Source organism: Apodemus sylvaticus, chromosome 2 (genome assembly GCF_947179515.1).
Source record: "Apodemus sylvaticus chromosome 2, mApoSyl1.1, whole genome shotgun sequence".
In the NCBI taxonomy this organism is placed as follows: Eukaryota; Metazoa; Chordata; class Mammalia; order Rodentia; family Muridae; genus Apodemus; species Apodemus sylvaticus.
Window position 1 is genome coordinate 122,906,731 of NC_067473.1, and position 25,922 is coordinate 122,932,652.

A 25,922-nucleotide genomic window follows, 5' to 3' on the forward strand; every position below is an offset into this window, starting at 1 on the left:
TGGGATTATAGGTGTTAGCACAGCTGTATCCAGCTTTGACATGGGTTCCGAGGATCCAAACTTGGGTGATCAGGCTTGGGTGGTGAGCGCTTTAACCACTGACCCACCTCCTCCCACCCCCGGTGGTGAGAACTTAATCAGTGAGGCCAATGAGAGGTCTCCTAGCACACAGGCCCTTCCTTTCACTCCTCTTTTGTTCTCTAACCACAGCTAAGGCAGCTTTGCTCCGTCTTGCACAAGGCCTGTGATTGCTGCTTCACCAAAAAGGGGCCAATGAAGCATGGGCTAGACCTTCCAAAGTTGAGCCAGTGTAATCCTGTGTCTTTATAAGTTGGTGTATGACTTATATCTCGGGTATCTATTACAGTAACAGAAGGCTGGCTCACAGAATCCAAAGCTGTTGCCATCATACCAACACTCAGGATTATTTTACTGGGGATGCACATTCCGCTGCTGGGTTGGCAGATAATGTGAAGCTGCCACAGAGTGCCTGCCATCCAGAGTGGGTCTCTGCTCTATCCAACGTGGCCTGGACTGAAGTCTTGGGTCTGTCTTTGTTGTTATAGGACAGGTGGTCTCGGGTCTCTCTCTGCCCGGTCTGCAGTGAGTAGTGAGTTAGTTGCTCTGAATGCCTTTGTAGATGGTCGTGTTGGCTCAGCCGCTCTGTCAGAGGATGGGAAGGCATTGCAAAAAACTGGGAGGAGTCTTGAAAAGGAATGTTGCTGATTTAGGACTCATAGTGTCTACAGGAAGCAGTTCTCTGTGAGCAGTGGGGAACTGCGTCAAGTTTAGAGCAGGAGAGAGCCAGCACCGGCACTGTCCACAGAGAAAAAGAAGACTCCAAAGACAAGTGACCAAATAACTAGGGATTGAGGCGTGGCATCAGGGCTGAGGCGTGGCATCAGGGCTGAGGCGTGGCATCAGAGCTGAGGCGTGGCATCAGGATTGAGGCATGGCATCAGGGCTGAGGCGTGGCATCAGGGCCGGCTGCTGCATCCTGTGTGGTTTGATGGTTCTCCACCACAGCTGCAGCCATGGCTTAAAGAAGAGTGACCAGAGGCTCTGCAGAGTCTGCACTCTCTAGTGTAGGGAAGTCAAGAACATCAGGCGGCTGATGGAGTTTGTCACCAATGACCCAGTGGTGTGGCCAGTAAGACATGCGGAGAGAATGAGCTCACGTCAGCTCTGACCCTTCTTTCCGTGGGACCTGAGCTCCACTTGTCCCACCTGTCCTAGCTTCATCTCTGGGCTGTCAGAGCAGTTGTAGATGACACACGTCAAGCACTTTCTTGGACTTCCAACAGCAGCTCTGCCAGCTTGTGCTTTCCAGTGCCTGCTGTACTGGAGCCTTGTGGAGCTCACGATGTACCCTAGCACTATGATAGATGGCTCTGTGTTAACTTGGCGAGTTGTGAATTCCATCCTGAAGGTACTGTTTGGAGTCTGTATTAACAGATGAGAAACTGAGTCACAAAATGGTTGAGTAAAGCAGCCAAGGTCAGTTGGTTGATCAACAGCAGGGCCAGAATGTTCCCTGCAGTGTCCAGAGATGCGGCAAGGACCCTTTTCACTCGGTAGGTATCACCCCATTCAATTTGCAGAATGTCCTTTTGGAGAGAGCAGAGGAAGAAAACGAATAGGTTCAGAATAGTGGCAGGCAGGATTTGAAAGCCAGTAAGTGCTGGAAGGAGGTCCAGAAGGGGCGTGTCTGTAGGTCTGGGCTCTGCCCTCTTTCTGGTTTACCCCCTTTGCAAGCTTGCTGACTGGAACTGACCTCCACTTGGTTGGGCGAAAGGCAGATGCTGCAGGGGAGTGCAAGTCTTCAGAATGTCGTCAGTGTTCAGAATAAGACAACTTAGAATGACTGCACTCAATTTTTCCTGCCTAAGGCCAAAGCTGAGGCTCAGTTTTGAGGTGAGTGCTTGCCTAGCATGTGCAAGGCCCTGGGTTCAAGCCCCAGCATCACCCTCACCCCCAAAATCCAAATACAGAGAGGGAAACACTGACCATCACAGAGCTAAAGGCACAGGCTATGCACAAGGTGGCACTCCCTCGGAGTGCCTGGCCATGCTTGGGGAAAGCCTTGGATAGCCTATTACCCATTCCCTTTGCTGTGGTGAGGCAGGAATCATAGGCAAGATGGGCCAAAGCTGCTGTTAGCTGTAGTTAGAGAACAAAAGACCGTGGCTCCTTGGTGTTCTCAAGGAAGGAGAACACATTTCTCCCCTAGGAGCTGTGGTCTTTGGAGGATGTTCTGATGCTAGGGGCTCAAGTGCCATGTCAGCTGTTATGAAAAGTGACAAGGTTCCCTGGTCTTGGAGGAGCCTGGGCCCCTGACCCTGTTCCTGTGGATGCACATCTTGGGCAGATTGTTTTCAGTCATGATGTGGCTGGTCTCTATGTAAACAGACAGGCTGTCCACATACACAGTTGTCTAGAGCCCTGGCTAGAGCCCAGGGGAAATTTCTCCAGGTCAAGGCATGAACCCAAGAACTTGAAATTTCAGACTTGCTTCCATGATCCAATTCCATGATTCCAATTAAGAAAACAAGTTACAAAACCCAATATCTTGCCTTCCAGTAGAATCTACTCAAGGACCTTAGTTCTACTGTGATGCATTAGGTATGTCCGGTGGTGCTATCCTGGGAAGTGATGAGCTCCCCCATCATGGTCAGGAATCAAGCACAGGGAAAAGATCTGCAGGTCAGGAAGTCAGAACTGTCACCTCCATCACTGTCTGGGTGGATGGGATGGAGCAAGTGGTACCTGCCTTGCATCCTAGGAGAGGCTGAGGAGGCCACAGGAGGCCTCTCATTCACAGTGCCCACTTTTCAGACTCACTGAAGTGCCAGCATAGAAAGTATGCTCAGAAGAAACTAGAGGGCTGTCCCTGCAGAACACACAAGGCCCTCTGGAGTCACCTGCTAACTGCAGCAGTGGAAAAGGATTGTCCACAGTTCATCGCCTGCCTGCCTGTCTGCCTTCCTATACTAGGGATTGAATCCAGGGTCTCTCTCAGCCATGCTAGGAAAGCTCTACTGTACTGAGGTCAGGAGACAGTTTTTCGTCTTCTATTATGGGTTCTGAGGTTGAACTCAAGTGGTCAGACTTGTATAACAAGTGCTCTTACTCGATGACCCCCGCCCCCTGCCACCTTTGATTTTCCTTTCAGTTTTTGAGATAAGATCTAAGTTGCACAGAAAAGCCTTGGACTCACTTGGAAGCCCAGGAAGGCTCTGAACCTTTAGTTCTCCTGCCTCAGCTCATGAATAACTGGGACTATAGGTCTGCACCACCAGTCAGCAAGCACACCTTGACATCAACCCTGCAGAGTGCTGTCAGGGGCCATGGTCATGTGAGCTTACAGCCTATGGAACCACTATATGTTCTCTAGGGCCATGCAACCAGCTGAGCTCAGACCCCCTTTTATCTGTGTATCTTTGGGTCAGTTACTTAATATCTCTGTGCCTCAGTCTCTTCATCAGTGTGTGTGTGTGTGTGTGTGTGTGTGTGTTTTAAAGACACCAGAGAAAATGGCATTATCTTGGGAATCCTTTGAGGTTTGAACACTTGCTAAGTGTTTCCAGAGTTTGCTCAGCATTTTAGTTGCTTTGGTGTCTGTGGGTGGCATTTTTTTCCAGACTGTTGTGAGTCCAACAAGTGCCTTTGGAAAACCCCATCTCATCTCAGAAGAGCAGGGTGTACCTTTTTTTAAAATGTAGCAATACATAGGAAGATTACCTTTATTATATTTGTTCATCACCATTCTTGCCTTCTTTCTAAGGGAAGTACACATTTTATTTTCAGTGTCTCAGGAACCAATAAATTTGTGGCAGGGTGCCCCTCCTTTAAGAAGGGCTGCACGCTGGGAGTACATCTTTACGCTATACTCACCAGCAATCCCTTCAGTGGTCTACAGAGCCTGGCCTACTGCCTGTGTCTCTGTCTTGCATTCTGTGTGGGAGAATTCATAGGTATGGCAGGTGTGTGTGTCGGTGCCAGGAATATAAGGCTTCCCTTACTGCTGCAAGAATGAAGATGAGGGCCAGTAGTGAGCTGGCTCAGTGAGTGAGAGTGCTTTTTGCCAGTCCAGTGACCTGAGTTAGAGCCCCAGGATCCATGTGGTGGAAGGAAACAACTCTCCAAAGTTGTCTTCTGACTTCCACGCATGCTCTGTGAGGTGTCACAAAATAATAAATAAATAAACTAAACCATGAATGAAAATAAAGCAACCCATTTTAAGGAAAAGGTCATGCCATGGCCAGGTTACCTGCCCCTGTTTTGTTATCTGTTTTCAATCACTGAGCCTCCTGATAGTCCTATAAGCCAAGTGTTCTGAGCTCATTTCACAGGTGAGAAGAGCAAGGTTCTGAGCCGCCCACAGTAGAAGAGACATATGAGCAGACTAAATAGCCACAGCACAAAGCTGTTCCCCATCTTGGCCTTCGGGTTTATGAATAGAGGGTGACCCAGGGTCTTCCTTTCATGACTGTAAAATCTGATCAGAAAACCCAGAATGCTCAGAGAGTTGGAACCCTAATGAAGTAGCACATCTTCATGCACTTTACAGTTTGCAAAGCATTTCCATTCTATTCGATCGGCCGATTCCATGAATATTTACTTAGGATTCCAATGAGACCCCAACAGGGACAGACAGAAGACATTAGGGCCAGGAGTCTGTTTTTCTATACCAAGCTTCAGGTGAGTGGCTCTTCTAGAATATTTCTGACTCTTCACCCAACACGGGGGTGATAGAAGCAACCAGTCTTTATGGGGAAGGTAGAGTGTGTGCCAAGGGCTTGGGGCAGGGCCTGGCATGTGGTTGACTCTTAGAGAATTAGCTGCTGTTGGCATGATTGTGCAGTGACAAGGGACCTGAGACAGGAAGTTAAGACTCCAGAGGGGACAGCAGTAAGGACCTGAAGCTCCTGGAGTGGCATCATTAGACTGAGAGCTCAGGGCTGCTAAGCCACTGTACCAAGTGTCCTAAGACCAGCACCTTAGTGAGAGCAAGCCCGGCTCTGACTCAGAGTACAGTGTAGCAGGCCTCAGACACACCTGGGGCTGTTCTGGGTGGTCATGGAAGAAAGAAGGATGATGTCAGTGCTGGCAGTCTCTGACCACGCTCCCTTCGGGAAGCCCCTCACAGATGCTCCAGCTGGTTTCCAAGGAGGTCCCTGTTCAAAGGCAAACTTCCTTGCTGGCCAGAGGCCAAAGGTCAAGGCCAGTTCAGAGCTGCAGAGTGAGTCAGTAGATTCTTGGGATCAAGAGTTCAGGCAGCTGCTCGCTTTGTGGAACGAAGATTCTGGCTTTGTTAAAGGATGTGATGAGGAGGAGACCACAGGGTCACTCTGGGACCTGTCTGCATCCTTGCACACAGGAAGCAGTCTGAGGCCCAGAGCGGGGAGAGAGCTGAGCTGTTCTGTGAGTGCAGAGGGGTGGCAGACAGCAAGATGAGACATGGATTCTGACATCTGAAAGGGGAATTCTGTCACTCCACTGGGACACTGAGAAGTCCTTTTCTCTCCTCACCTAGCTTCCTTCCTGCCCACCTGGGTGTTCCCAGAGTCTTTTCCCTACCCACCACTGATGGCTCATGTCTGTGTCTGTGGCACTCCATGGGGTGCATGGTAAAAGATCTTCAACTCAACCGGTATCTTGCGAAGGTTGTATTTGAGAGGCCCATGTTACCTCAGAGGGTCTGACTTTCATCCCACAGTCCCCTGCCAAGCCTCAGCTCTCCCCTGGTGGGTTCAGTCTGCAGGAAGGCACAGTTGTAAATACCTGATGGCATTCACTCAGCCAAAATCAGCCGCATTGGGTGTCCTGAGAAGTATGGGGAGCCCAGAGCCCAAAGGTCTCTTCTTCTTCTGCAGAGAAGGCTGGCAGAGGCAGGGAGGCCAGAAAAGCACCCAGGCTGGTGAGCAACCCATGAGCCAAGCCCCTAGAAGGAAGACGCAAGTGAGAAAACAGGTTTAGAGCAGGAGTCTGGCTCTCCTCAGTCTGGCAGTTGAGATCAGAGGCTAGGGTTGCAGCTAATCTGTCGGACTCAAGTCCAGGGCATTTCACTGCAGGCTCTGCCCTGAAGGGGCAGGAAGCTGAGGTACTGAGGTCTCTTTATCCCTCCTTCCAGAACAGATCCAATTCTTCTTTTTGCCCTGCACCCTGAGCAGGGAAAGTGGCCAGGCACGAAGAAAGTCTTCCTGTTAGCATCTGAGCTGTGCTCAGGACACTTTGAGAATCTGTAAGGTGATAAAGGGTGAGAGAGTTTTGCAAATTCTAAGAGCTGCATGCACAAGGGCCTGGGGGGTGGGCCAAGGACAAGTGTCCAGGGACAGATTTCCCCACGCAGGAAGGAACTGAGGGAGACAGAGAGCCCCAGCTCATAGTCTGTCTGGAGGAGGTGAGGCTGGGGTTACCCAGCACGTCACCTGCCAGACCTAGACTCCAGCCTTCAGCACTCCCTGCCTGCTGTGTAGAAGGGTTAAATTGACCCTGGCCTTTTTCAGCCTCCATTGAAATCACCTTTGATTAACTATGAGCCTTTCACCCCCAACAGTTGCAGAAAGTGGAAAGGGTTAGCCAGACAATGTCCTCTGGGCCCGGGACCTGGCGGGCCTCCCAGTTATCCCAGGAGAGGGGCCGCTTGCCCCAAGGCTGCCTCATCAAGCTGCACTTAGCCCACAATGCCTTGGTGACAGGCATGTATTAGCCTTCTCTGAGTGGGCCAATTAGAGCTAATAGCTGGGGGCAGGGTGGCACTGAAGGGGCCCTGGCCTCAGGACCAACCTTCCCCACATTTGGCAGGCTCCCTAGGTCTTAGCCTTGGTCCTGCCTGCCCCTGTCCGACCCTTTCTCTTTGCTCTGAGACCAGCTACTTTTCATGTAAATCCAGTCCCTGGTGTTGAAATGAAGGCAAGGACTTGTAAAAGGCATTGGAAGCGACCAATTATCATCATTCATAAGGTGTCATTTATGATCCACTATTTAGTTTTAGACTGAGAGCCTAGAGCTTTGGGTGTCCCTCTGAGAGGCAGAATTTGCCCTGTTTTGCATTAAGACTGCCACTCTCTGCTGCTTGCCTTTTCACAGGGCCCTACTTCCTGGCTTCTGTTTTCTGATTTATACAAGGAAGCATTTGGTGGAGTCTCCAGGAGCTGCAGTTTACCATATCTTTAATGCAGTGGGTTTCGACCTTCCTAATGCTGCAGTCCTTTAGTACAGTTACTCATGTTGTGGTGACCCCCCCCCAACCCTACTGTTGTTCTCATTGCTACTTTATAACTGTAATTTTGTTACTGTTATGAATCTCAATGCAACCATCTGTTTTTCAATGGTCTTAAGTGACCCCTTTGAAAGGGTAATTTGAGTAGGTGCCTTTATCTGGGCATAGGTGCTGGGATTGCAGATGTGAGCCACTATGTCAGACAAGTTCTCAGTTTTAAAGACTTGTATGATTGGTCTGGCCTATCCAACTAACTCTATGGGTCCCAAAGGAGTCTATACGACCATACTGCTGAGCCCAAAGACTCACACCCAGTCTCAGTGTAAAATATAACAGTCTAAAAGGGCTCTCCTTGGGCTGGTCTTCCTGCATTAAAGCACATCTGAATCCTGTTATTTAAGTCACTGAGACCAGGCCCTGGTGAGGTTCTGGGTATAATCCTGTCTCCTAAAGGCAGTCACAGATGTCCCAGCCCAGACAAAGAGAAGACTGAAGACACAGTGTAGCCAGATGGTCCCAGGATTTAGTCAGGGAGTCCTCCCTGAGATCCTCCCCAAATCCAACTGTGAGGCCCAACACCCTCCCATGCACCCAGCCCTGCTTTGCCTCTGCAGCCAGTGTTAGCTGTAAGCGACACTGTAAGCTTACAGGCTGTCCTGTCCTGAGACAGTATGGCAGGGTGTTTTGTGTCAGATGGCCCTAACTTCACTGATACACAGAAGAAAGAATTCAGGCAGGAGAGAGTTGGATGCTTGATTTGAAGAGGATTTGTGTCTGCACCAAGGAGGCCTGGCTTTCCAGTACCTCCCTTCCTGCTCAGCACTTGACTGGGAAGTACAGACCTCAGGGATAATCTATGCTGCTTTCTAGCTGGCATCCAGGGGCGTTCACTGATCTTGATAGGAAGTAACCTTGCAGTCTGTGGAACTTGAGGGCTCCCCATGAGGATCAGATGTGACCATCCTGGAGGGGATGGTGTCTGGGGGCCCAGTATTGCTTGCCATTAGTGGTTGTGGCCTGAGCCCTGAGATGTCATCCCTGGGTCCTGGGAGGCTGGTTGCCATGAGGATAGATCCTCCTTTGGAGCATCCTGTGACAATCTGATCACCAGGGCCAAGACATGGAGGGAGTGGGCAGAGCCCAAGGCCATGGTCTCAATGGCCAGGTTTCCTGAGGACTGTTGAGATAGTCCAGCCTGTTTGGTGCAGAAAACATTTTAAATGCTTCATAGGAGGTCATGTGTGGGTAGAGGCACTTGTGTATAAGCCTGGTGCCCCAAGTTTAATCCTAGATCCCACAAGGTAGCGGGAGAAAATGGACTTCCAAGAGTTGCACTCTGACTTCCATATGTCCATATGCATACCCTGGAGTTCACACCACACACAGGTGCACACACACATAGGTGCACACACACATACACACACATACACACACACACATACACACACGCACGTACACACACATATACACACACACACACACACACACACACACACACCATACCTCTTAGGTATATATATCCTTCCCATTTTTTTCTCTCTTTAAGATTTTGTTCTTTATTTTATATATATATATATATATATATATATATATATATATATATATATATATATAAGTGCTCTGTCTTCATGCACACCAGAAGAGTGCATCAGATCCAATTACAGATGGTTGTGAGCCACCATGTGGTTTCTAGGAATTGAACTCAGGACCTCTGGAAGAACAGTTAATGCTCTTAACCACTGAGCCCTCTTCTCCTCTTTTCTAGACACTGACAGGGGCATATTGGATGCTCTCTCTGGAGCTGACTCTGTTGCTATAGAGCTCATTTCTCATTAGGACACATAACTCCATCCTGTTTTTTTTTTGTTTTTTTTTAGTGACTGCATGGATGCTACTTAACTACTCATTTCCAGGCTTACACTGCCCTGAAACACCTCCATCAAAGTTCTCCAGCATATTCACAAACATTTAAAAGTATGTTTGGGCTGGGGCTGGTGGTTACCAGGGGAAGCTGAGATGGGATTCACAGAGTGAGTTCAAGGCCAGTCTGAGCTACACAGTGGGACATTGCCTCGAACCTTAAGGAAACCAAACAGCTAAGAATCCCTAAGGGCTGAGGATGCGGTGGCACAGTGCTTTGCCTAGCACTTTTGAAGCACTGGGTTCTACCCCCAATGCCTAACACATGAAGTGTATTTGGAACTGAACATGGAAAGCAAACAAACCTATCACATGGACATAATCAGACTACTGTTTGTAGGATGTGAACATTCATGGGACATTTAACATGGACAGAGTTGGGTCATACATCCAGGGGCTTCACTTAGCACTTGTCTACCTGTAGAATTGACCTCACCATGATGCCTATCCTTGCACGTCAACTTGACACACCTGGGAAGAGGGAACCTCCTACAGATTGGCCTACGGGCATGTCTGTGGGACAGTTGACTGACTGAAGGACGAGGGCCCAGGCCACTGAGCTGTATGAGAAAGTACACTGAGGAGAAGAAGCAGGAGGCGAAGCAAGCCAACAAGCAGCTGTCCTTTACCGTCCTGCTTCAGTTCCTGCCTCCAGGCTCCAGTCTCGGGTTCCTTCCTTGGCTTCCCTCAGTGATGAACTATAAAATAAGCCCTTTCCTCCCCAAGTTGTTTTTGGTCTGAGCATTTCATCATAGCAACAGAATGGAGAGATGGTGACAGTGAGTTCTGCAGATGGACCGGCAGTAGATAATGGGACACGGCAGTGATACATCACATAATTCTTCTAGTAATGGACCCCACTTATGCTGGTGGCCCCCTAAGATTCTAATGGAGCCAAAAGGTTCCCTCTCTGGTTATATAATGGCTGTCCTGTCCCTCCAGTGTCTGAGGCGATGCTGATGTGAACAGGGCATACTGCTGTCCAGACCAAAGTGCTTGGAGTGGGGCTCTATGGCTACCTCCTGGTTAGCATGTTTTCTTTTCTATACCACTGTGATGTTTGACTATGCTTGGCTCATGGGAAGTGGCAGTTTAGGAGGTGTGGCCTTGTTGGAGTAGATGTGGCTTTGTTGAAGGAAGTACATCTGCGCAGTGTGTGAGATTCAGTCTTCTCCTGACTGCCTTCATATCAGGATGTAGGACTCTTGGCTCCTCCAGCACCACGCCTGCCTGGACGCTACCATACTTTCTGCTGTGGTGGGAATGGACTGAACCTCTGAACCTGTGAGCCAGTCCTAATTAAATGTTGTCCCTTATAAGAGTGGCCTTGGTTATGGTGTTTCTTCTCAGCAGTGGAAACCCTAACTAAGATAACCATTTCACATTAGAGTGTGAATTCTACTTATAAAAACAAGATCACCATGTCACAGTACCATGAGAACCAGCACAGCCTCAGGTATGCGCTAAGCATGACACTGCTCAGAACTCATGCTCGTATTTTGGTGACCCTTTGCCAAACTCAGCACAGCACCCAGGGCTTCTCACAGCCTCTTCCTGTGTCTTCATAGTGCTGCAGTTTTGCTGTTCTTCAGAGCGTTCAAGTGAGCCTCTGCTTGTCCTGGATTTGGCCTTTCTCCACAAGTGAGATGGTGGGGTTGAGGATGACCCAAGTTGACATGGTACCTCTCAGAAGGAGCAATGTCCAGAGATCACCCGGGCCAGCTCGGGTGAGACCTCCTATGATGGAAACTTTGCTACACTGAGACCATTCTTAAACAAAAAAACAGGCTGTGCAGTGGTGGCCCCTGCCTTTCATCCCAGCACTGGGGAGGTAGAGACTGGGGGGATGGGGGGGGGCACGGGGCACATCTCTGTGTGTTCAAAGCCAGAGGGATCAGTCTACAAAGCAAGTTCTAGATTAAACAGAGCTACATAGTAAGGCCCTGTATACTCCTCCCCCAAAAGAAAAAGAAAGAAAAGAAAAAGACAATGACAACCAGAGAGTTGCCACTATGAGGCGCGTCCATGTGTGCACCAGATGGCCATTCTCCACTCCTGGGCTGCCTCTGTTCCCATTGGGTTGGTGTGCACTAAGGGTACCAGGACTGCTGGGTTAAACCCTGCCCTGTCATGGCTTGTGTGGAATCACGGGAGACTGATGAACAGAGGTGGGTTGTGTGAATAATTCATAATTTAGAGACACAGAAAGGATAGAGGAAAGAGATAAGCAGGCTTAGTTAAGAGCTTTCTTAGAGATAAGATTTCAGAAAGATAGAAGAGTCACACCAAAGGACGTGGCTATAACTGTCCTTCCCACTTGTCTAGAAAGGGCACGAGTTGGGGAGGAGATCTGAAAACAATCGCTGTCCTGGATCAGTGTGACTGAGGGCCTCCACTCCCCACTTATCAACCTGGTTGTCTGAGGTCCCCTGCCTGGTCCTCCAGGGTGCTGGGCTCCAGGACATGCTTCCTGCAGTCCTCCCTGGAAGAGCACCAGTGTTCCTAAAAGCCAGATGTCTGGTTCAGGCCCCTGCTCAGCAGGGTGCTCAGCTGAGAGAGCAAGTGTGGGGTGTGCTTTTGTTTAGTGAAGTCCGCAGTTTTGTGGGACCTGAGGAACTGTAGTTATACGCCCAAGGGTAACAAGCCGAGTTGTCCTCAGAGCAACTCACAGCATTCCCAGCTAGGCCCTCCACCCCTGTAGGAAGGCCTCAAGCCCCAGAACGGCACCCCCAGCCTTAATCCCATGCTCCATGGCAGGAGCTAGCAGCTCAGGACAGAACGTGTGAGCATGGCCCTGTCCCACCGCAGCAACAGGAGAAAGCTTGAAGGCAGAGGCTTTGACCAAAGTAAGCTAGGCTGCACTACCTCTCTAGCCTGTGAGGACAAACACTCCCTTCCTGACCTACCCTTCTAAGGGGAGAGAGGATGCTTCAGAGCCACCCAGAAGGCTTTCCTCAATCCTCCACTCTTTAGCCTCTTTGCCCTCCCCACCCCAGTCTCTGAGAACCAGTCAGTGGAGATCATCTCATTCCCTTGCACACTCTGAGCATCTACGTCAACATCTCCCTAGACCACACTTTGTTCCAAGAGTATGGATTCCCTTCCTGTGTGTCCCACACTACCCAGAATGCACAGCGGACCCTTCTCAAAAACAGGCAGTCTGTCCTTTTTATACAGTTGTCTGAGCTCCACCATCCTCCCTGGTTTGCAGCAGTGGGTCTGTTCCTGTGCGGGCGTTCCCTGCTAGACCATAAACTCCTCAGACAGAGATTTGTCCTCTTTCCTTTAGACCCTCAGGTGCCTCACCTGTTTGCCACCTATTGGAGGCAAAGATGAGGCAGGGCCTAAGTGGGCAGGACAGCAGGTGTCAGAGCCCGGCCCCTCTGTCTGCAAGGCCATAGGCTCACTGCGCCAGCAATGCCCTCGCTCTGCTTTCTCCCCAGTGTGGATACAGAAATTGGGGACACTTTGTATGTATGTTTGAAGTGTTTGTTATATTTATCAAGTTATGTTTCATGTTCCTATTTTAAAAATCCTGAGAACTGAATACTTGGTACTTCTTCAAGAATGAGAATCTAAATCGGTGCCCTTCCTTCTTGGGTCTCACATCTCACTTGATTGATTTTCATTTTGTTTTAGTCTATGGCCCTGGATGAAGGGAAAGGTCCTCATGCTAAACCTATCCCAGAACTTGGCCACAGCAGAAGCCCCATAAATAGCGAGTTGGGCTACAGTATGCATAGCAGCATGGTGTCTGGGTCCCCACAGCTTGGAAAGCATCCTCCCTGTGCATCCACAGGGGTTTCCCTGGCAGATCCGCCCTGCTGAGCCCTGGCACCCACTGCCTGTGATCTTTGCTTGTGAGCACTGAAACCTAAGATACCTTCTCTAGAAAACCTCCTGGGGTGGTGCTAAGTTACCCACTGCAGACTGTCCTGTGCCTAGGGCTCTGCAGCAGGCCTGGCCTGCAGAGCATTATCCACCAGGCATGTAGCCCTGTTTGCTGGAAGCCAGGCTTGGTCTTTCTGCCATCCCCTAAAGAAGCTGTCTTTACAACAGAAGAAACAGAAAGCCAGAAGTGGGTGTTTCCTTACCTACCCATGTGCAAAGGGCATTTTACCTTCTTCCCATCATCCCAGTAATCCCTTCAGATGTGCTGAGAAACTGAGGCCAAGAAAAAAGATAGAGGTTACCCATGTTGCACAGTTCAGGCCGTGGGATTTGAACCCAGCCTCCTGGTCTGATCAGGTATAGAACACCTTAATTTTTAAAAAAAAAAAATTATATTCTTTACGTCACAATAGCATCTTCCCCTCTCTCCCTTCTCCTCCCCCTCATCCTCCAATCCTCCCTTTTTCCTCAGGAAAGGGGAGTCCTCCCATGGATTGCAACCCACCTTGGCATATCAAATGGCAGTAGAACTAGGTGCATCTTCTCCTATTGAGGCTAGACAAGGCAGCCCAGTTAGGGGAAAGGGATCCAAAGGCAGGCAGCAGAGTCAGAGACAGCCCCTGCTCCTGCTGTTAGGAGTCCCACATGGAGACCCAGCTGCACAACCGTTACATGTGTGCAGAGGCCATAGGTCCATCTCATCCATGCATGTCTGTTTAGCACTTCAGTCTCTATGAGCCCCTATGGGCCCAGGTTAATTGATTCTATATGGTGTGTGTGTGTGTGTGTGTGTGTGTGTTATCCTTGAACTCTCTGGCTCCTTCAATCCTCCCCTCCCACCTTTTCCACAGGATTCCCCAAGCTCTACTTAATGTTTGACTGTGGGTCTCTGCATCTGTTTTCATCAATTGCTGGGTGACCTTAATCCTTAATATACCTTTGAAAATTTATCAAAGGTACTAGTTACCAGGTACTAGTTACCTCATCATGTCACTGATTCCCTGGGTCTGGCATGTGACTCAGAAGTCTGCATTTGTAACAGGTCTCCCCAGTATTCCTGACACCCCCAGAAAGAAGCATGTTGCAGAAAGCTTCTCGAACTAGATTCAAGGACATGTCACTTGACCCACCCTGATCAAACTCACTCAAGAGAATCTGGAATCCAATTGGGTGACATTCCTGTATTTATGTAAGTTCCCCTTGGGGACAACTAGACCCTATAGGAAGGTGCAAGCTGTTGTTAGGCAAGCTGGATTTGTGGCTTGTCTATAATTTACAGGGTGTGTCATTTGGGGCTGGTGGCTTCCCGTCTCTGTGTATGAGTTTTCTCATCTGTGAGAGGAAGACTCTCGGGGAGCCAGGCTGACAGTATGTATGAGGAGCTAGCTCAGAGCAGTGCTTGTATGAGGAGCTAGCTCAGTGCAGTACTTAAGTGACATGGACACCCAGATTTTCCCGAGGAGAAAAATCTGTTGGCCCGTCTCTTGGGAGTTCCTGACTGAGGACTGTGGTCTGGCCAGTTGCCATAGCCTGTGACCCACATCTCATAGCCTTCTTAGCTGAAGCAAGGATGTCCTCCTCAGGCGTGAAGTGGCAGCAGGACAAATGTAGAGATTTCAGCCTGAGTGTTTCCTGGGGCATGGTAGATACCAAGAATGCGGTCCTTACTTCCAGAAAGGCCTGGAAGTGCTGGGTCTGGTTTTATTCCTTTCCTGTTTCTCAGAGGCCCTGTCCAGACCCCTGCTGATATTCCACTCACCCCTTGTCCCTTCCATTGGGAGACTCTGGAGGCAGAAGGACCATGTGGTTGTGTCCTGTGGAAGGGATGGATGGCAGGCAAGGTTTGGCTGCACTCTGCTGGTTTTATCCTCCCTTCCATCCTCTGCTCCAGGGGGTTGAGTGGGGGGGAAGTAGTCCTGGGGGCTGAACGCAGCTGGCAGTGCTGGGTCCCAGGCTCAGCTGGCTGGATGTTTCATCTCTAGCTGGTACGTCAGGGCTCTTGCTTTCTACACACAGGGGTGTTGTGTCATCGTGGTTTTATTCAGCAGTTCCTCTTCCACCCTGAAAGGTTCTAGAAGTCTCTTCGTACTGGGAAGTCTAGGAAGAGGTGAGAGGACTGGTAGGAGGCTATAAGGTTCTATTAACTGCAGTTGGGGTTTATCAGGACAGTGTGGCTCGGGGGCTAGTGTTGAGGGGTACCTGAAGGCAGGCTTTTACTGGAAGTGTCCTCAGTCTTTGGTCCCTGGGCATCACTTAGGGTAGAGGACAGAGCTGTGCCAGCCCAGTTGACAGTTGGAAAACTACCTTAAGATGGTTCCTGTTCAGATCCCAGATTTCTAAGCAAGTGTACTCTGATCTTGGAGTGTCCACTGATCCTGGGACTGAGCGTTTCAAAGGAAAAAGAGGGATGAAGGATCTTGAGGAGTGGCAGCCCACTGGGCAGATGGGGGACATAGGTTGAAGCAGATCTTGGGAAGTGGCGTTCAGAGGGCAAAAGAGAGGTACAGGATTGGGCAGGGCTTGGGGTAGGAACTCAGGACCGCCATCCTGTTGTTTGTTTATATTCAGGTACCTTTCTGTCAGGGAAATTCTACCAACTCCTGCTTTGGGCTTGTTCATACAACTTTCTCTTGAGTCATCAGCTAGGACTGGACTGGTTTCCTTAGTGGGATCTGGGCGCCTGGAATGACCTTCACAGTGAAGAGATTGTTTCACATGGGTTTGGTGTCTTCCAAGTCTGGTGGAAAGATGGCGGCAAGTCTCAGGGAGGCATAGCCCTGGGGTTCTGTTTTCAGTTCATTGCTCTTTCTTTCATCACAAGCCAACATGCTCTCTATGGGATGGGTGGTTTTCCTAGCCTTGTATTGTCATGGTCTGTCCTGGGTGTGTGGGGCAAGGACCCTGCCAGCTGGCACGGTTGCTGAATTCTCAGAACCCATATTTCAAAGTAATTATTGACCAAAAAAGCAGACTTAGCCTCACAGCTCATAACTACTTCCATATGCCCAGCCTCGGAGGCCCCAGGAATGCCCCCAGGACTCCTCTGGAGTAGAGGGAGAATGGCCCAACATGCCCTTGGTGGAGGGTAGTCTGGGGTGCTGCCCAGGATCCTCCAGGGCTCAGGCAGGGAATAGGAGTTTCCCAACACAGGGGGAAGCTTCTGGCCAGAGGTCTGGGTCCTGGGTAGACCTCTCTGGCTCATCTCTCGTTGATGGGAGTGATGGTACCTGAAGTATATTCTAGTCAGGAGAATCAGCAGAAGTGTGATGTATGAAAATGTGTGACAACTTCGAAGTACCATCAAATTCTTAGACTGTTCGTTCAGCCTTTATGTAGGGCCTAAGACAAGTCAAAGAGCACCAGACTTAGTGAACTGCCACAGGACAGTATCATGTCATTGGCGACATGGCAATCAGCTTCTGTCCAACCCACGGAGTCATAAGGAGCAACGAAACCAAGCAGGTGAGCGGTGGCCAGGACTAGGGCCTGGACGCTCTAGGTGGCCCTGTTTTAATGGGGGTGCTCAGGAGGTCTCAGTCTCTGCAGGGGAGGGGAGGCTGGGGGTGGCTTTGGGAATTCTAGTTATCTCTACACAGCAGCGCGCACACGTGAGCGTCCTGCCAGCTTTTCTGCACACTTCTCCTTAGCCCCTCCCAGGATGGCAGGCAGGGCGAGGGCTCCAGGCTCTGTTTGGAGAGAAGGAAGTGGAGAAACAACAGGGAGACATAGTTGTCCCAGACTGAGTGAGTTACTGCAGAGAATCTCCCAGCCCAACACAGACCATGAACTTCTAGGTTAGAAGCCAACCCCAGATGGATCGGTCCCTGGAGGAGGATGGCCTGGAGACCCGTGTCTTAGCACTTAAAATCCAGCAGTCGAGTAAACATCATGTTCTCAACTAACTAATTCCTCACAGTGACACAGTAAGCAAGGCAGGCATGTGCTGCCACAACAGAGGTGAGGAAACTTATCACATGCCTAGGAACAGGGTACAGTCCGGGCTTTGGACACCCATTCGGGCTGCTCCCCCTATGGTCTAATGTAGTCGCTGTCCCTGGAGCTCATGGGCTGTTAGGCAGGGTTGGTCTGGATCCCTGGATAGGCCTAGGATGAGGAGTGGCCATCTAGAGCCCCAGCCAGCCATTGTGTGCTGGGTTCTGTCAGGCTGCTGGGTGTGGCCCCGGGGCTGCCAGGCCAGTCCCATGGGAGGAAATGTCAGTGTTTACAGGAAATGCAGGACAAGGCCTGGGAGCTGGAGGAGGGGGAACCAGCCACCCTGAGCTCTGGAGGTGCTGGAGCCCAGGGCGGGGTGCACCTCTTCCACCCCAAGGACAGAGTCTGCTTCACAAGCAGCCCAACCCCTCTTCCATGCGTCTCACTTCTGAAAGGGCAGCACCCAAGTTCCTTAGAAAACATTCATCTTTCTCCCCAACAGTGGACCCTCCTGGGAGCTGTGGGCACTGATCTGTGCCCCTGGTACTGGGCCTTCCTTCCTTTCCTGTTTAGAGGGCAGCAAGGCAGGGCCAGCTCTGTGAAGTCCCAGCACCTGAGGGGTGAGGTTGGCATCATGCCCCAGACGTTCCTTAAGATGGGTGTGAATGTGGAAACTTACTTTAAAAACAAAACAAAACAAAACAAAACAAAACAAAAATACCCATAAACTAAGAAGTCTAAAGCAGGCTCTGCTGAAGCCCAAGAGTAAACACCCACAATGCCTTAGCTACTTGGATATACTCAGAGCCTCACTGCAAAAGAAATGATGCTGGGGTCAGGTGTGCTTGTCTAGCCTGCAGGAAACACTGGGTTAGACCCCTAACAATGTACAGATTGGGCATGGTGACAAATTCCTATAATCATAGCCCTGGAGAGGCAGAGGCAGAAGAATCAGAAATTCACAGCCATCCCCAGCTACCTAGAGAGTTATAAAATATCTTCTCTAAAAATAAGAGGATAAAACCAAGCACCATGTCTGTGGCCAGACTTGAATTGAGCTAAGGCAGCTTTGTTCCCACACTCCATCACGCCCCTCTGCCTTTCGGAATGCACACCCCTTTGTGCCCCACCTGGACCTCCGCCAGCCTCCAACCTGTTCCCTCTGTGCCTGCTCTCCAGGTTTCCAGGGTCAGAGTACTAGAACCTGATGGTGTTGCCATGGAAACAGAGGTTGCCTTTAAGGGTCTTAGTCTTGTTAATAAGATAATTTTGGAATGTGAAAAGGAAGCCCATGGACGATTTTGTTAGAGTTAGGACAAAACACAGTCCAGGTAATGTGGAAATCACAGCAGCTGCCAAGGAGAGAGATGGAGAAGTCATGTCTTACGAGGTAGTCGTGGGGTAGAGGTAGACAGTATATTAAGAAAAGAAAAGCACGCTATGAGTAGAAACAGGCTGAGGAAAGGTCCCCCACCCTGAAAACATAGGCTCTATGGTCTTTTACTAGCACCCTACTTCCCCTCCAGTTTGTATTTTGTGGACTTGGTTTTGCTCTGTTACTTAGATGACACTAGAATAAAGAAGGACATCCAGTCTTCCTCTGCAAACTGCTTCTTCCACATCTAAGCTTAATTCGTTTTGTTGTTGTTGTTGTTGTTTTGTTTGTTTGTTTGTTTGTTTTAGGGGGTTTCCCTTGTTATTGTTCTTATTCTCCTGTAACAACACACATCCAGTCTAGACTATAACAGGATCAGTGTCCAGGGCAAAGCCTACCTTAGCTACAGAGGCAGAGGCCTGAGCTGCATGCAGCGTTCCCGCCCCGCCCCCACACACTCACCAGCATCTCACACCAGCTACAGTCTAGACTGGGTGCCTTCCATCTGTGCCTTCAGGTTGCCTGTCTCAGGACTGTCTTTCTCTGTTGACTAAGCTGGGCATGGTACCCTCCAGTCAGTCCCAGGCTAAGGTATTGGGGGAGGTGGGGGGGGGGGTGCTTCCTAGGCTGTGGGTGCTGACCCGAAATGCCTGGCCCCATGAGCTGGGCAGCCCTTCAGTTTCATTGGTATAATCTGGTTAAGGAGGGCTTCCTGGAGGAGGTGGCAAGCTGGTCCTGGTAGATGGGAGGAGTTTCATCAGCAGAGTTCCCAAGGTTTGGTCCATTCTCAGGGTCAGGACAAGAGCTTGTGCCCTGCTGGAGTCACCTTCTGGATCCGAGTCTCAACATACTCAAGCTGTGCCTTCAGGAAGTGCTCTAGCTGAATCTCAACATGTTCGGGGTTTAGTCAGTATGATAGAGTCGTGTCTCTGCTCAGCTGTCATGCTCCAGCCTCATGTGACTCGATGTCCATGTATGTGTGTCAGACCCATGCCCAGGTGCCTGCCTTCTTCATGACAATTGCTTGGTGCATGCTGTGCACCCTGGCACCTCCCAGGCTGTCATACCTTGCAGGATGGGCACCCTGCCCAAGGCATCTGCTGTGGTCCAAGACAGAAGAGGCAGTAATGGGCCGCAGGGAGAGGCCTGGCTGTAGGTCCTCTGCTCCAACTGATGCCTGCGAGGCCGGAAGCAGGATGGGTGCTGGCCCAGGACAGCACGGGGCTGTCACGGAACAGCCAGGGCAAGTGACTGTCTTGAACAGAGCCTCAGTTTCCCTAGCCAAGAGTGGCAGCTAGATGCTTGAGGGGAGGACTCTACTGAGAGGAGGGCTCTGAGGAGGACTAAGCTCTGCAAGAGCTGAAGAGAGAGAGGACTCCCACTGAGTCCTCCCACCTCTCATGACTCTTTTTCACCTGAAACACTTTTATACAACTCTGTATATAGCAATGGTAAATCACAAAAGAATTATTTTTAAAATTTCTTTGATATATATATGTACATATATATATATAGATTATATATATAATTACACCATTTATTAAAGATGAGAGTATATGTACATACTGAGATGCTGAGCTGTTTATTTTTATATAAAGATTTCATCCTGGCTGCCTGGCATAGGTCGCCTGGCACCTGGGAGGGCTCAGAACACAGTTTCTTCCTCTCCCAGGCTGCACAGCTGGCTTTATTGACCTGCTGTGCTGTGGGGGAGGAATTGGCTTTCTGACCTCCACAGTGACCCGGCAGCCACCCTTCTCCTGGCTCCTAGAGGCTTTAGATGGACTGTGCAGTGTCCTGCGGCCATCGCAGGCCACGATATCCTCTCCAGCTGCCGGAGCGAGAGGAATCGCTCACACCCTTCCTGCGTCTTTGTGGTTGGGTTATTCTAGAGTGATAGACCAGTGTGTCTGTATTTCCTCCTGCTCTGGGCCAGGCTAGTGGGGAAGCTGAAGAGGACAGCAGGACCTTCCAGCTTCCAGTCTGAGCACCCATAGGACCTAGGGAGGCACATCCATTCCAGGTGTTCCCCTGCTTCTGTGCCTGAAGTCTAGAGAGAAGGGTCGGTTCAGTGAGAAAGCAGCAGTTTACCCATGGGGTGTAGCGGGCTATAGTGCTCTCAGCAGAACAGCATCAGTGCATCGGAGCCCTGGCAGAAGTGATGGGAGCCCCTGGGATAGTGCCCAGCTCACCAGCACCTCCCAGAGTGCACCCAGCTCTGTACTGCATGTGCAGACAGCAGGGTCCTGCCTGAGGGGCTGGAGGAGACAGGTCAGTTAACTGGCAGGGAATAGCCAACAAATATAAGTCTGCTGGGCGCCTGCCTTGGGAGACATAGACATCACATGCCCCTGAATCCTCCCTTAATGGTGCTGGTGACTGTTAGAGAAACACATACAACTATGGTAGAAAATATGACAGAACATGGTATGAAGAATGGCTTAGTAACTTAGAGTTGAGGGAACCAAGGCCCAGAGAGGGTAAGGAGCCCACAGGATGTCACCTATCAAGCTGGTGGCAGGAGAAGGGCTACTAGCCAGTGTGTTGGTGCTAAGAGCTCTGTCTGCCTCACGGTTCGCCTTGGCCTTCTGGTCACACTGAAGCAGAGTAAAATCAGAGTAAGATGGATATTTCTCTGAACCATCCGCGTCTGCATATCCCTGCTGCTAATACCCACATGAGGTGGGAGTATTATTATCACCCCACTTTACAGATAAGGACACTGAGGCAGGGAGGCAGGCTACGTATTTTTCCCAGTCATGGGAGTGCTAAGTGGCAGAATCAGGTCTGGTCTAAGGCAAACAGGTTCTATAGCATGTACCTCCACACTGGGCATCCAGTGCCCCCTGACCAGGCCTTAGCAGGTATTGCTCAGCTGCTGAGAGCACTGTGGGATGGCACATCTCTGTGGCTAAATCGCTGTTTCCCACTGAGCCAGCCCACTTCTCTAGGCCAGGCCCAGGTACCAACACTGTAGCTGCCTGTAAGGAGCAGCAACGGAGTCCCCGTCTGTTGCCCATAGCAGTCCCCGAGTTGAATGTGTTCATCAGCTTTTATTACTGTAACAAAGTGCCTGAGTGAATCTCTTCATACATAGAAAAAGGTTGGTTTAGCTCACAACTTTTAGCACATCATCAGTTGGCCCTGTTGATTGGACCTGGGGTGGAGCATCATGATGGGAGCATGTGGCAGAGCCAGTCTGTATTCACAGCTGGAGATGGAGGGAAAGGTGGAGGAGAAGGGGGAGGGGAGGGGAGGGAGGGCAGTGCCAAGGTCCCATTGTCCCCTTCAAGGGAACATTAGTGTAATTTCATTCCACCAGGCCTTTCCTCTTAAATGTCCCACACCCCCTAGGAGCACCAGCCTAGGCACCCTAGGGTCCCTAGGGACACTCACCTGATGGGAGCAGAAGTTGCTGTTTGCCCAGGCTGAAGCCCAAGGCATCACTGGACCAGCAGGCTCACAACTCTGCCTTGTGGATTGTTCTAGAGTGTTGCCTCTTTCTATTAGTCTGCCATTTTATGAGTTCTCCGTGTCTTTAAAAGGTTTTGTGTCATTAGACTTCAAGCCTCGTGTCTTATCTAAAAATAAACCTTAAAGGCCACAGTAATGATTGTTTTCCCCCACTTTGGCCAGAAGAGACAACAGGATTTGAGAAAAGGCTGGGCTGAGCCCAAGGATCAGAAAAGTCTGGAAATTCCTTTTAAAACAAAAGACCAATTATGACAAGTCTGATGGGGGAGGAACACTAATGCAGGGCTGGAAGGGTTATAAAACTATGAGAAGATGGTCTGTAGTCCCCAAAACCTCACAACACGGAGTGATCATGTGCCTGGTAGTCCCACACATACATGTACACATGAGAGGAAACACGAGTGGCTGCTTAAAAACTGGAACTCCAGCATCACCAGAAGCCTTAGTGACAAGAGCACAATCCAGAAACATTCCAGATCATGGTCTGTCTATTCAGTGGAATATTATTTAGCCATGCAAAGAAATGAAGGGCTGATACCCACTAAGCCTCAGGGACCCCACAGCACACCTCACTGAGAGAGAGATGCTGCAGCCTTCTTCATTCAGTGGCTCCTGCTGACAAGAGGTTTAGAAGAGAGAACGTAGGGCTAGAGGTTGCAGGGACCTTTTGCACACAGTGAAAGGACATGGAGGTGATAAAGGTTTCACCTCATTAGACATGGCGGCAGGTGAGCAGCCCTCTGAGCGCACTAAAAAGCAGTGAGTCGTGTGTTTGGTGCAGGGGAAAATTCATGGTCCGTGAGTTCACATCTCAGAAAAGCTGTCCTACGTGGGAAACAATCTCTCCCACCCCCAGGGCTGTGTTGGAGGAAACATCACAGGTTAGGGAGCAAGATGGCTCGGTTTTACTTAGCGGGAAATGGAAATCTAGTTCTCTAAAAACCCTCTCCTTGGAGCCTTTTCTGGGAAACGTTACAAGGCTATCTAGCCCTTGGCTGACCCCAGGCGTGGAGGGGTGTTCTCCCCAGGAGGAACGGAGCAGAGTTCTTGCAGATGGGAGACTGTGGCAGGCGGGCCAGGCCTTGGGATGCCTGCAGGATGGCCTCAGCCCAGGGGTCTTTGACCCTGCTTGTTTTGCCCGTTCTCCACTACCATTATACAGATGTTGAAACTGAGGCCCAGCGTGCCAGCCAGGGAGTTGCTCGTGCCCTGGCTTGACGGCAAACCCATATTTAAGTCTCTTTCCACCTCATCAGATTTTCTCTGTGCTTTGTCCCATTCAGAGAAAGTGCAGTGGGCTGGGGAGGCCCAGGGTCAGAAGTGAAGGCCAAGTGTTTGGAAATCCCAGCTTTGTCCCCCACCCTCTGTTGTGTCCTCTCCTCAGCTCTTCCAGCTGTGGCGCTGGTTGTTATCATCATATTTGCTAGTTTGTCTCCATCTCAGTTTTTCCAGCTTCCAGAGTGTTCCACCTCAGCCCTCCCTGACAGGCTGGCTAGCAGAAGTGCACATCCTGGCCTCAGTCACACATGCCCAGCTCCAGCTGGGGTGGACTGCAGGCTCAAGCTTGCCTAGCAGTTCCCAGGAGGGAACGCTCTCTGATAAGTTATGAGGCCCTCTAGACTGCGTCGTTAGAGATGGGAGCTAACGGTCAGAGTTGGACAGCAGGAGACCCAGTCACAGAGGAGACATGGCTTTTTACAACTCCAGGCTGCTGGAAAGGCCCAGGTCGATTAAGGTGACAGTCTCTGGGCAACTTGTCATGCTAACGTGAGATGGATGCAGAGGGAGGGCACAGTTAGTGGGCCTCAAAGCTGACTCTTCCTTTAGGAAGGAAGGACCCCTTTTATAGTAGGAAGCGGACATTTCTCCCCTCATGTCACCCTACAGGGCCCACCGGCCCCAGCTTGACAGACTAGAAACAAGTTGTGTGGATTGGTCAGCCTTGCACTACTGTGACAAGACACCAGGCAGAAAGACCTCAAGGGAGAAACTGTTGGCCGTGGATCCTGGCTTCAGATGGTTTCAGCCTGTCATGGAGGGAAGGAACAGCTAGCTCGTGATGTCCATAAAGCAGAGACAGAGAATTCCCTAGGCTGGACACATCCTCCCTCTTTGTCCCCCAGGCCTTCAGCCTCTGATGGCTTTGCCCACATTCACAGTGGTTCTAGTCCTTCGCTGATGCTCTCTGGAAGGCTTCAGACATAAGCAACAGTGTGCAGTGCGAGTCTCCAGCGGACAGCTGAGGCTGATCATCAACCTTGAGTGACTCACCAAAGGTCTCATGGAGAGTGCCCCCCCCCCATGTGTGACCCACATACTGCTTTTCCCAGCATCATGTTACTATAGAGATGTGGCCATTTTTATTGCTTCCAAGCCACCAGAGAGCAGATGAGGTGTCAGCCAATGGGAGGCTGGGCTTGCAGTGCTTTCTTTGTTCCGGTGGGCTAGGTTGATGAACACATCCATCTGCTGCTGCCAGGCGGTGGGGACAGCATCCTAACATCCTGTGTGTGCTCTCGCCACCCTGCTGAGGGCCTTTGAGCAGGCTTCTTCATCAGTCCTCAGAGCAGCCTGGACCCCTGCATCTCTTCCCACCCATTTTATAGATGGAAATAGAAAAAGGGTCAAGACACAGAAGGGAGTCACTTGCTTGAAGTGATAGAGCCAGGGTTCTAGTCAAGCTGGCGGAACCTTCTCATGTGCTTCCATGTTCATGTGGGCGTGTGCTTGTGCTTGTGTGTGTGTGTGTGTGTGTGTGTGTGTGTGTGTGTGTGTGTAGGCCAGAACTCAGAGATTCTCATTCTCTCTGTCTCTCTGTCTGTCTGTCTGTCTGTCTCTCTCTCTCTCTGTCTCTCTCTGTCTCTCTGTTTCTTTTCCCCCCCCCCATTGTCTGTCTCTCTCTCTCTGTCTCTCTCTGTCTCTCTGTTTCTCTCCCCCCCCCCCATTGGGTCTCATTGTGTAGCCCTAGCTGTCCTGGAACTTTCTATGTGGACCTGGATGGCCTTCAACTCAAAGATCCACCTGCCTCTGCCCCCTGGGGTGCTGTAATTAAAAGTACACATCACCACCCTGACCCTGGGTCTTCCCCCTTTTCTCTCTAGTTCATTTTCAACATCGGCTCTTTGACTAGACGTAAAGCGTGTCCACTTGGCCAGGGTAGCTGGCTAGTGAGCCCCAGGCTGCCTGTCCTTACCACCACCCCATCTTCCCAGTGTCGGGGTTAGAGGTGCACACCACTGCTCACTCCACTTTCACCTGGGCGCCGGGCATCTGAGCGCAGGTCTTCATGTTTGCATGGCAGCCACTTTACCCACTGCCCCAGCCCCCTTCCCCAGCTCTGCCCACTGCCTTAATCAGCATGATCGTGGGGGACAGGCTGGATGTGGGATTCAGTCTAGACAGTGTCAGAATGCTACGGAAGAGTTTTTAGCAAAAGGGCCACATGACCAGAGTGAATCTCAAGGTCTCACCAGTGCGTGGAAAACAGGCAGGTAGACCGTGAGGATGGAATCAGGTGTAGACATCAAGGCAGGCGGTGGTCTGTCCTACGGATGCTGCACGGAGGCACCAGTGGACTCAGGGGACTTATGGAGAAGTGGATGTGGGAGGAGCTTGATGCCTGCAAAGCAGCCTGGGAGCTTTTCCCTCTTCCCCAGTGTGTTCTACAAAAGGCCTCGCCTTGCCCTGTGCTCCTTGATGAGGGCCCAGAAGCTCAGGTGACAACTTCTGCCCTCACTATTGATGACCAGTGGCCCTGTCTAGGCATAACAGGCTCCTGCAGGGCAAACCATGGCCATCTCTAAGAGGGAGTGCCCCAGACTCCCTGTCACCTGCCTGCCGGATAGAGACAAATGGTTACACATTTGCCTAGGTGGCTCTGGAGGGCAGAAGGGCTCAGCCACATTGTGGTGCATGCTTTCTTACACCACAGACACCCACAGTGCTACAACACACAGGAGGGCAGATGCGGAGAGGCTCCAGCATACAACAGACCTGGTCTGGGTCTTCTTTGCTGGGTAAGAGACACTGTCTGCTCTCGTGGTTCAAAAGAAACCTACATCTAACATTTTGGAATGAAGAAAAGAAGGGTCTGACCTTTTGGGA

General features: G+C 50.5%; 1 protein-coding gene across 1 annotated transcript in view; it reads left to right on the forward strand.

The window, feature by feature from the left end:
• The window catches only part of Fgd5 (FYVE, RhoGEF and PH domain containing 5), a 97,057-nt gene that overhangs the window by 18,960 nt on the left and 52,175 nt on the right, over window positions 1-25,922 (forward strand). The window lies entirely within an intron of this gene.